Raw genomic sequence first — 12,369 nt, 5'->3', positions numbered from 1 at the left:
TAGCCTTGGTCTCCGGACCCGACAGAGAGTACAGTCATCCCGGGGCCGGAGTGGTGCCTGGGAGAAGGTCAATCCCGCAGTCATAGGGTCGGTGCAGCGGAAGCGAAGTGGCCCGGGCCTTACTAAACACCTCCAGGAGTTCCTGGTATTACGCAGGAATGGCGGAGAGGTTCGGGGCAACTTCCTAGCCCCCAGGAAGACGTCCTGGGGCAGGCTGCGCTGACTTCAAGCAATGTTCGTGGCAGAACGGGCTCCAGCTTATGATGGCACCAGCAGACCAGTCAATAAGGGGATTGTGTCGCTGGAGCCAAGAGAATCCCAATTCCACAGGAACCTGAGGAGACTTAATGAGCAGGAATTGGATCATCTTGCTGTGGTTCCCTGACACACATAGATTGATGGGGGTGGTATTGTGGGTGACCCAGCCTATAGAGCGCCCGTCCAGCGCTCTAACGTCCATGGGAATGGAGAGGGGCTAAGTGGGGATGCCCAGCTCGGACTCCAGGGTAGCGTTCATAAAGCTCTCATCTGCCCCAGAGTCGATGAGTACCCCGGAGAGATTTCGAATGGTTCCCCCACAGCAAAATTACATGAAAAGGGGAGAGGAAAAGTTGTCCGTATGGCCCAGGAGAGTACTCGCTCCTACCGGGGAGTCTGGTCTTTCAGTGGACAGGTGGAAACGAAATGACCAGTAGTCCCGCAATACAGGCAGCTCTTAGTGTGAAGCCTGTATAGCCGTTCGGCTGGAGACAGCCTAGCTCTGCCTAGTTGCATTGGCTCAGGAAGAGGTGAATCAGTAGACTTCAGAGACTCTTGGGGGAACTCGGGTAGCCTCAGGTTCTCTCGGCAACGGAGCTGTCGGGGACTTCTGGGATGCCTCGGAGGTGAGGTGGAATCCTTGGGCAAGCGAGTGAAATCGAATCTCCTCTCCTTCCTTCGCTCCCATAGTCGCCCATCGATCCGAATGGTCAAGGCGATGAGCGAGTCGAGATCAGTCGGTAGTTCCCGGGCTGCAAGCTCGTCCTTTACTTCCTCCGATACTCCGTGCAGGAACATGTCGAACAGCGCCTCCGGGTTCCAGACCCTCTCAGCTACCAACATGCAGAAATCCACCGCATAGTCTGCCACACTGCGGAAGTCTTGTTGAAGCTGGAGTAACTTCCGGGCAGCCTCTCACCCGGACAATGGAGCATCGAAAACTCTCTTTACCGCCACCATGAACTCCTCCAGACTGAAGCATACAGCTGACTGTTGTTCCCATACTGCCGTAGCCCAGGCGAGAGCCCTCCCGGACATCAGCGTGATGAGGTACGCTATCTTAGAGCGGTCCGAGGGGAAGGAGGAGGGCTCCAGCTCGAGAAAGAACACTGAGTGATAAACACCCAACAGCTGCCCGACTCTCCATCTAAGTGTTCCAGGGGAGGTAAGCGGGGTTCCCGGGAAACCGTGGTGGCGGCGCTGCTAACAGCCGAGTTACTGAGGGGCTGGGAAGTTACCGTCGTGGTAGGCTGCCTAACAGACAACCCGCAGATTTGCTCCAGCAATGTGTTCAACTCTCGGTCATGGCTTTCGGCCAAGGTCTGGAACCCTTCCATAAGACCACGAAGCAACTCCTCGTGCCTTCCAATGGTGGCTCTTTGGGAGGAGATGGCGTTACGGAGATGGTCCGAGTCTGCTGGGTCAGTCATGGCCAGTTCGTACTATCACGTTTCAGGGAAGACCCAGATGCAGACCATGTCGAAGTAACAAAAGTTTATTACTAGAACAGGGGCCAGGCAAAACGACAGGTCAAGGGCAGGCAGAGGTCAGTAATCCAGATCAGAGTCCAAAAGGTACAGAACGGCAGGCAGTCTCAGGGTCAGGGCAGGCAGAGGTCAATAATCCAGTGTGGTGTGACAAGGTACAGAATAGCAGGCAGGCACAGGGTCAGGGCAGGCAGAATGGTAAAAAGCAGGAAATCTAGAAATAGGGAACTAGAAACAGACAGCAGCAAGGGGGAAAACGCTGGTTGGCTTGACAAACAAAACGAACTAGCAACAGACCAGCAGAGAACACAGGCGACACCTGGAGGGGGGTGGAGACAGGCACAAAGACAAGTGAAACAGATCCGGGTGTGATACAGCTCTAACGTTACAAGCTTCACTGTCATGGTGCACAGTAGAGGTCTGCGTGGGACCGATTTCTTGATCCCGCTCCCACCTTCACCCACTGGCTTCCTGTCCGACTCCCATCCGCTACCTCAAAAACTGGTCCCAAACCCAACCGCAGTCCCGCAATGTAATTTTAGGGGTATGTGACGCAACTCACTTGCCAACCATGGTCCCAGCAATTGTGCCCCCTATAGGCAACATCAAATGAGCAAAAATAACTTAAGAAATTGGTTAAATTACCAGAGATGTTTGCCTGGCCCTTACATTGTCTTACTGGTCTATATCAGCCAATATGCTAGATGTAGTTTGAGGAGAGCAGAGTTGGAGAGACTTGCACTTTCTCTTGAGCTATTTTATAGCCTACCTTTTAGGAGTGGGAAGAATTTTAGATGGAGAAATATGGGTGATCAATATTTAGGCCTATTTCTAGGCAATGTAGTAAACTATAGCCTCATCATAGGCCTATTTAGGAAGTACATTTCCTTGGAAAGTTAACTGTCCCGTTCTTCTCTGCCCATGCGAAAGTATTCGGCCCCCTTGAACTTTTCGACCTTTTGCCACATTTCAGGCTTCAAACATAAAGATATAAAACTGTAATTTTTTGTGAAGAATCAACAACAAGTGGGACACAATCATGAAGTGGAACGAAATTTATTGGATATTTCAAACTTTTTTAACAAATAAAAAACTGAAAAATTGGGCGTGCAAAATTATTCAGCCCCCTTAAGTTAATACTTTGTAGCGCCACCTTTTGCTGCGATTACAGCTGTAAGTTGCTTGGGGTATGTCTCTATCAGTTTTGCACATCGAGAGACTGACATTTTTGCCCATTCCTCCTTGCAAAACAGCTCGAGCTCAGTGAGGTTGGATGGAGAGCGTTTGTGAACAGCAGTTTTCAGTTCTTTCCACAGATTCTCGATTGGATTCAGGTCTGGACTTTGACTTGGCCATTCTAACACCTGGATATGTTTATTTGTGAACCATTCCATTGTAGATTTTGCTTTATGTTTTGGATCATTGTCTTGTTGGAAGACAAATCTCCGTCCCAGTCTCAGGTCTTTTGCAGATTCCATCAGGTTTTCTTCCAGAATGGTCCTGTATTTGGCTCCATCCATCTTCCCATCAATTTTAACCATCTTCCCTGCCCCTGCTGAAGAAAAGCAGGCCCAAACCATGATGCTGCCACCACCATGTTTGACAGTGGGGATGGTGTGTTCAGGGTGATGAGCTGTGTTGCTTTTACGCCAAACATAACGTTTTGCATTGTTGCCAAAAAGTTCGATTTTGGTTTCATCTGACCAGAGCACCTTCTTCCACATGTTTGGTGTGTCTCCCAGGTGGCTAGTGGCAAACTTTAAACAACACTTTTTATGGATATCTTTATGAAATGGCTTTCTTCTTGCCACTCTTCCATAAAGGCCAGAATTGTGCAGTATACGACTGATTGTTGTCCTATGGACAGAGTCTCCCACCTCAGCTGTAGATCTCTGCAGTTCATCCAGAGTGATCATGGGCCTCTTGGCTGCATCTCTGATCAGTCTTCTCCTTGTATGAGCTGAAAGTTTAGAGGGACGGCCGGGTCTTCGTAGATTTGCAGTGGTCTGATACTCCTTCCATTTCAATATTATCGCTTGCACAGTGCTCCTTGGGATGTTTAAAGCTTGGGAAATCTTTTTGTATCCAAATCCGGCTTTAAACTTCTCCATAACAGTATCTCGGACCTGCCTGGTGTGTTCCTTGTTCTTCATTATGCTCTCTGCGCTTTAAACGGACCTCTGAGACTATCACAGAGCAGGTGCATTTATACGGACACTTGATTACACACAGCTGGATTCTATTTATCATCATTAGTCATTTAGGTCAACATTGGATCATTCAGAGATCCTCACTGAACTTCTGGAGAGAGTTTGCTGCACTGAAAGTAAGGGGCTGAATAATTTTGCACTGACAATTTTTCAGTTTTTTATTTGTTAAAAAAGTTTGAAATATCCAATAAATTTCGTTCCACTTCATAATTGTGTCCCACTTGTTGTTGATTCTTCACAAAAAATTACAGTTTTATATCTTTATGTTTGAAGCCTGAAATGTGGCAAAAGGTCGAAAAGTTCAAGGGGGCCGAATACTTTCGCAAGGCACTGTATACATAGGTTATAGCCTATACTCTATTTAATTGAGACCACACACGAGAATTATGACAGCGACACTTGCTATGTTTTGCATAGACCTATAGGATATAGCCTGCTGTTTAGGAGGACAATTTACAGGCAGAGAAAAATAAAGGGGTAATCCATACCCAGCTAGCAATCAAAATGAATGACTGCCCAGAATCTGCCCAAGTACATCGGGACGTATCCATTCAGCCGACATTGCTGGCATCTTACCAGAATCCCCCCAGAAGCGGCCTGATGCAAATTTAAATAAATGTATACAAAATTACCCGATGAAGTCATTTTAAATATTACTATTATACATTTTATACATACAAATGATACCCATCCACACAAAAAACATTGTGTTGGAGGAAACACCATACACCTGGTGACCATGTCAGCGTACATGCGCCTGGCCCGCAACAGGAGTCGCTACTTCGCGATGGGACAATGACATCCCGGCAGGCCAAACCCTCCCCTAACTCGGACGACGCTGGGCTAGTTGTGCGTCGACTTCGTGGATCTCTCGGGTCTCGAACCAGCATCTGTCTGCGCCACTCCGGAGGCTCCGGATTGCCTTGCACAAAGTATAAAAATACTAAAATACTACACAGGACTCTTAAAGAATTTCATTTCAATGTTAACTGTATTTTTTGATCACAGAAACAATGAGAAAATATGGAAAAATAAATAATGAAATGCTAATTATATAAAGCATCCCGTGAGATAATCTGCCAGATAGTAGCCCCAATCGTCCCGAGCCCCAAGTAATACATTTGGGCCCAATAACTCACACCGGAATTGGCCTGAGCTCAATCCCCGCATCCTATCCATTAGTAATACTGCCGAAAGCGGTCCAAGACTCGGGCCACATGACGTCGGCCGAGTCTGACTCTCACCCGAGTGCCCTGACTTTCAACCAGAATCGGTCCAGATCCACTGTGCTAGCTGGGTACTTATTGAAAATGAAAAGGCGCGATGCTCGCTAACCACAGTAGCCTGATCTATGTGCCCATTGTGCCTTTTCCTTTTCAATCATGATTACATTTTTTGATTGCACCTAGACTCCTATTGGTTGAGTTCCCTCCACTTCTTTTCATTATCAATATTTATTTACAGACACTGTAGTAAACTACAGTCTAAAAATATTGAAGTTAATTTCATATTGAAGTTAACTGCTACGTATTTCTCTGCCCATGTAGGCAGCCTACTCTATTTCTATGAGACCCCACATACTAGGCGCACTTTCGACTGTCACGGCCAACAAGGAGAGGTAGGCTTCTGAAGTTGAATCTGCGAATTCTCTGTGTGAATAATGACAAAAAGTTGTGCTTTTAATACAATAGGTAGGCTAACGAATACAAAGCAGAATAATCTGTGGGACAACAAAAATATTTTCTTCCCCAGTCATCTGTCGTGCTCCTGCCTGCAGCAGGAATAATGCCGACCCTGCCGCAATGATCTCCCGCAGGGTCAGACAGCCAGGGAAGACCAGTCTACGGAGCTTAGGTGAATTTTGCAGTTTATTAAGTGAATGATACAAAGTTCGTTATTGAATTGATGGGTAGACCTACAGTAGCTACAGGACAGCAGTTTAAAGCTACAGTCTGGGATCTGGGAATAATGGTCATTTCAATTATGGAACCATTGATTCTATTATTGGGAATTCTTTGTCATGCCTCATTTTAGGAGGGTCAGATGGTGACAGGGGTCTCAGCCGAGTCAGGCAGCCAGGGAAGACAAGTCTGTGACAGAGGTGAGGTGAACTTTTGCAGATAAAACACTTAATTCTCTCTGTGCAGCAAACACTGGACAAGCTAGAAGCTTCAAATATTTAATCTATTTTAAGGCAGTATGACAAACCTCCAAAGTTGATTTCCAAACTGTATCAAGGGTTGATAGAGGATTTTCCCGATGACACAAAACATGTAAAACAAAAATGTGAGGAAGACCTGGGAGATGCTATTGATGATGTTGAATGGATACAGATATGTTAGAATGCCCAGTCATGTTCATATCATCTCAGACATAAATTACTGCAGGTTAAGACCATCCATAGAACATACTATATGCCAGGGAAACTGAATATCATGCACTCAGAAACTGTATTATTCTGCTTTAGGTGTAAAGCACAGTAGGTGATATATTTGTATATTTTGTGGTCTTGTGAAGGCTGCCTGAATTCTGGCAAAGAGTATTTTTTTTATCTCAGCATGTCTACAGATTCTCCCTTCTTCCTGTTTTTGTTTGCTTGGAAATGTTGAAACTGGAGACTGTTATCAGAAGAAATTGTGTAACCTAGCATTTATAGTGGCTAATAAATGCATTGCCATTAATTGGAAGGTTGGTTATCCTCCCACAATGGATGGAAGAAATGTAAAGTTAAATCAAATCAAATGTTATTTGTCACATGCGCCGAATACAACAGGTGTAGACCTTACAGTGAAAGGCTTACTTACAAGCCCTACCAACAATGCTTTAAGAGGTTTTAGAAAAAAAAGTGTTAAGTAAAATAGAGATGAGTAAAAATAGAAAATAAAAGTAACAAATAATTAAACAGCAGCAGTAAAATAACAAGCGAGGCTATATACAGTGGGTACTGGTACAGAGTCAATGTGCGGGGGCACCGGTTAGTCGAGGTAATTGAGGTAATATGTACATGTAGGTAGAGTTAAAGTGACTATGCATAGATAATAAACAGAGAGTAGCAGCAGCGTAAAAGAGGGGTCTGAGTAGCCATTTGATTAGCTGTTCAGGAGTCTTATGGCTTGGGGGTAGAAGCTGTTAAGAAGCCTTTTGGACCTAGACTTGGCGCTCCGGTACCGCTTGCCAGGCGGTAGTAGAAAGAACAGTCTATGACTAGGGTGGCTGCAGCCTTTGACAATTTTTAGGGCCTTCCTCTGACACAGCCTCGTATAGAGGTCCTGGATGGCAGGAAGCTTGGCTTCTGTGATGTACTGGGCCGTACGCACGAACCTCTGTAGTGCCTTGCGGTCGGAAGCTGAGCAGTTGCCATACCAGGCAGTGATGCAACCAGTCAGGATGCTCTCGATGGTGCAGCTGTAGAACCTTTGGAGGATCTGAGGACCCATGCCAAATCTTTTCAGTCTCCTGAGGGGGAATAGGCTTTGTCAAGCCCTCTTCACAACTATCTTCATGTGTTTGGACCATGATAGTTTGTTGGTGATGTGGACACCAAGGAACTTGAAGTTCTCAACCTGCTCCACTGCTGCCCCGTCGATGAGAATGGGGGCGTGCTCGGTCCTCCTTTTCCTGTAGTCCACAATCATCTCATTTGTCTTGATCATGTTGAGGGAGAGGTTGTTGTCCTGGCACCACACGGCTAGGTCTCTGACCTCCCTATAGGCTGTCTCATCATTGTTGGTGATCAGGCCTACCACTGTTGTGTCATCGGCAAACTTGATGATGGTGTTGGAGTTGTGCCTGGCCATGCAGTCATGAGTGAACAGGGCGTACAGGAGGGGACTGAGCATGCACCCCTGAGGGGCCCTCGTGTTGAGGATCAGCGTGGCGGATGTGTTGTTACCTACACTTACCACCTGGGGGCGGCCCGTCAGGAAGTCCAGGATCCAGTTGCAGAGGGAGGTGTTTAGTCCCAGGGTCCTTAGCTTAGCGATGAGCATTGAGGGCTCTACGGTATTGAATGCTGAGCTGTAGTCAATGAATAGCATTCTCACATAGGTGTTCCTTTTGTCCAGGTGGAAAAGGGCACTGTGGAGTGCAATAGAGGTTGCATCATCTATGGATCTGTTGGGGCGGTATGCAAATTGGAGTGGGTCTAGGGTTTCTGGGATAATGGTGTTGATGTGAGCCATGACCAGCCTTTCAAAGCACTTCATGGCTACAGACGTGAGTGCTACGGATCGGTTGTCATTTAGGTAGGTTACCTTAGTGTTCTTGGGCACAGGGACTATGGTGGTCTGCTTGAAACATGTTGGTATTACAGACTCAGTCAGGGACAGGTTGAAAATGTCAGTGAAGCCACTTGCCAGTTGATCAGCGCATGCTAGGAGTACACGTCATGGTAATCCGTCTGGCCCTGCGGCATTGTGAATGTTGACCTGTTTAAAAGGTCTTACTCACATCGCCTACGGAAAGCGTGATCACACAGTCGTCCGGAACAGCTGATGCTCTCATGCATGCTTCAGTGTTACTTACCTCAAAGCGAGCATTGAAGTCATTTAGCTCGTCTGGTGGGCTCGTGTCACTGGGCAGCTCGCGGCTGTGCTTCCCTTTGTAGTCTGGAATAGTTTGCAAGCCCTGCCACATCCGACGAGCGTTGGAGCCGGAGTAGTACGATTCAATCTTAGTCCTGTATTGACGCTTTGCCTGTTTGAAGGTTCGTCGGAGGACATAGCGGGATTTCTTATAAGCTTCCGGGTTAGAGTCCCGCTCCTTGAAATCGGCAGCTCTACCCTTTAGCTCAGTGCGGGTGTTGCCTGTAATCCATTCTGGTTGGGTTATTTACGTACAGTCACTGTGGGGACGACGTCTTCGATGCACTTATTGATGAAGCCAGTGACTAATGCCATCGGAAGAATCCCGGAACATATTCCAGTCTGTGCTAGCATAACAGTCCTGTAGCTTTGCATCTGCTTCATCTGGCCACTTTTTTATTGACCGAGTCACTGGTGCTTCCTGCTTTAGGTTTTGCTCATCAACCCCCAAATCTGTGCATTACTGTGCTTTTCAGTGAGGGCCATCAGTTGCCATTTGATGTCAAACAAAGCAAGGTAATGACAGTGCACTCACTCACTCAGTCATTAGCCCTGCTTAATGCTGGGAGTTAACACAAATTCATTGAAGTTAAGTACATGCATTGGAGGAGCTCTTCAGGGGACAGAGCATTCCACTCTTGCAGAAACTAAACTCTGGTGCAGTCCATGAGGAGGAGATGCACTGCAGTACTTAATGCAGCTGGTGGCCACACCAGATACTGACTGTTACTTTTGATTTCGACCCCCACTTTGTTCAGGGACACATTATTCAATTTCTGTTCTGTGGAACGTGTTCAGTTTGTCTCAGTTGTTGAATCTTATGTTCATACAAATATTTCCACATGTTAATTAAGTTTGCTGAAAATAAACTCAGTTGACAGTGAGAGGACGTTTCTTTTTTTGCTGAGTTTAGTTGTTGTTCCATAAGTTTTGAACAGGTCACATTAGCTGGAGCATAACCTAGGGCATTACTGAACATCGACTCAACCTGGCCTTGAATCAATGTGTTACTCAGTGGAAGATAATTTACAGTGTTCTGACTAACAGCAGGCTGAGGGCAGGGTGTAAGGAGCACTAGGGGCACCTAGAGGTCAATGGCATCACTGGGTGCAGGGTTGGGTAGATTACTTTCTAAATGTGATCTTTAAAAGTTACCTGTCCACAAGCGTAATCAGTAACGTAACTTTTTTTCCGCAAACATTCTTTCTGAATTTAAAAGTAATCACCTAGTTTTTCAAAAGTATCTGTAAACTGATATTTTTTGTTGTTGTTGTTGCTGGTAACGTTACTGATTACAGTTTTTTGTAATCGGATTACATGTACCTGATCACATGTAATCAGTTACTCCCCAACCCTGACTGGATGTGTGAGAAACTAACACTTTCACTTCATGTTGGTTTACATCATTAGCTCGGGGCACAGAGGGCATACATGTGCTTGTTACACCCAGGTTAATTCCTGATTTAGTGCTAATACTGTACTTACCAGAGGAGCCTTGTTTCTGTTAAACCGTCTAATACTGGGCTACATTAACATGAATACAGCAATGATGGTAAATTAAGTCAGCTCTCACATCACCCAAAGGGCCAACTGTAAGAGATCACTGGTTTATTTTCAGTAACGGTCCATGAGAGTTGCCTATTAGAGGGAAAACCAGAGTGGGCCTTTTAAAAGAGGCTAACATGCTGAAACTGACAGATCTCTGCAATCCATTTGGATCTCATTCAAGATTATGGCCCCATCTGAGTGACTGCAGATTATTGTCCACAGAGAGGTGCGCTAAACCCAGATTATCCACTTGCTGGGGATCCATTTGACCCGATGAACACAACAAGCCAGCCTCACACGCCCTTGCATCTGTGGGTGTTTATTATTTTTTCAGTTTTGGAGGCAAGGAAAGGAGTGTAATGGACATGACTCCAAACCTCACAGTATTAAATAGATTACAGTGGTCACTGGTTGGAGAATAACAGTTGTGGATAGAAAGAGACAGTTGTTCATGCCACACTCTCCTAACATACGGATACTGTATACACAGTTGAAGTCAGAAGTTTACATAAACCTTAGACAAAAACATTTAAACTCAGTTTTTCACAATTCCTGACATTTAATCCTAGTAAAAATTCCCTGTCTTACATTAGTTAGGATCATCACTTTATTTTAAGAATGTGAAATGTCAGAATAACAGTAGAGAGAATGATTTATTTCAGCTTTTATTTCTTTCATCACATTCCCAGTGGGTCAGAAGTTTACATACACTCAATTAGTATTTGGTAGCATTGCCTTTAAATTGATTAATTTGAGTCAAACGCTTTGGGTAGCCTTCCACAAGCTTCCCACAATAAGTTGGGTTAATTTGGCCCATTCCTCCTGACAGAGCTGGTGTAACCGAGTCAGGTTTGTAGGCCTCCTTGCTCGAACACGCTTTTATAGTTCTGCCCACACATTTTCTATGGGACTGAGGTCAGGGCTTTGTGATGGCCACTCCAATACCTTGACTTTGTTGTCCTTAAGCCATTTTGCTACATTTTGAAAGTATGCTTGGGGTCATTGTCCATTTGGAAGACCCATTTGCAACCAAGCTTTAACTTCCTGACAGATGTCTTGAGATGTTGCTTCAATATATCCACATAATTTTCCTTTCTCATGATGCCATCTATTTTGTGAAGTGCACCATTCCCTCCTGCAGCAAAGCACCCCCACAACATGATGCTGCCACCCCCGTGCTTCATAGTTGGGATAGTGTTCTTCGGCTTGCAAGCCTCCCCCTTTTTCCTCCAAACATAACGATGGTCATTATGGCCAAACAGTTCTATTTTTGTTTCATCAGATCAGAGGACATTTCTGCAAAAAGTACGATCTTTGTCCCCATATGCAGTTGTAAACCGTAGTCTGGCTTTTTTATGGCAGTTTTGGAGCAGCGGCTTCTACCTTGCTGAGCAGCCTTTCAGGTTGTGTGACTATAGGACTCGTTTTACTGTGGATATAGATACTTTTGTACCCGTTTCCTCCAGCATCTTCACAAGGTCCTTTGCTGTTGTTCTGGGATTGATTTGCACTTTTCACACCAAGGTACGTTCATCTCTAGGAGACAGAACGCGTCTCCTTCCTGAGCGGTATGACGGCTGCTTGGTCCCATGGTGTTTATACTTGCGTACTATTGTTTGTACAGATGAACGTGGTACCTTCAGGTATTTGGAAATTGCTGGATGAACCAGACTTGTGGAGGTCTACAATTTATTTTCTGAGGTCTTGGCTGATTTCTTCTGATTTTCCCATGATGTCAAGCAAAGAGGCACTGAGTTTGAAGGTAGGCCTTGAAATACATCCACAGGTACACCTCCAAGTGACTCAAATGATGTCAATTAGCCTATCAGAAGCTTTTAAAGCCATGACATAATTTTCTGGAAGTTTCCAAGCTGTTTAAAGGCACAGCCAACTTAGTGTATGTAAACTTCTGACCCACTGGAATTGTGATACAGTGAATTATAAGTGAAATAATCTGTCTGTAAACAATTGTTGGAAAAATTACTTGTGTCATGCACAAAGTAGATGTCCTAACCGACTTGCCAAAACTATAGTTTGTTAACAAGAAATTTGTGGAGTGGTTGAAAAATGAGTTTTAATGACTCCAAACTAAGTGTATGTAAACTTCCAACTTCAACTGGACATGTAGCTCTTTTCAAGTATCATCAGCTCACTGGCCCTGAACGTGCTTGTGAAAATGAAAAGAAAAAAAACGTAAAGTATAGACATCACATATATTTTGACAAAGCATACAGCAGTTCATGTTTCACATTATGTCTCAAAAGTAAATATACTGAACAAAAA

The sequence above is a fragment of the Salmo salar genome, chromosome ssa09, assembly GCF_905237065.1.
Source record: "Salmo salar chromosome ssa09, Ssal_v3.1, whole genome shotgun sequence".
Classification (NCBI taxonomy): Eukaryota; Metazoa; Chordata; class Actinopteri; order Salmoniformes; family Salmonidae; genus Salmo; species Salmo salar.
This window is presented reverse-complemented; position numbering follows the sequence as displayed.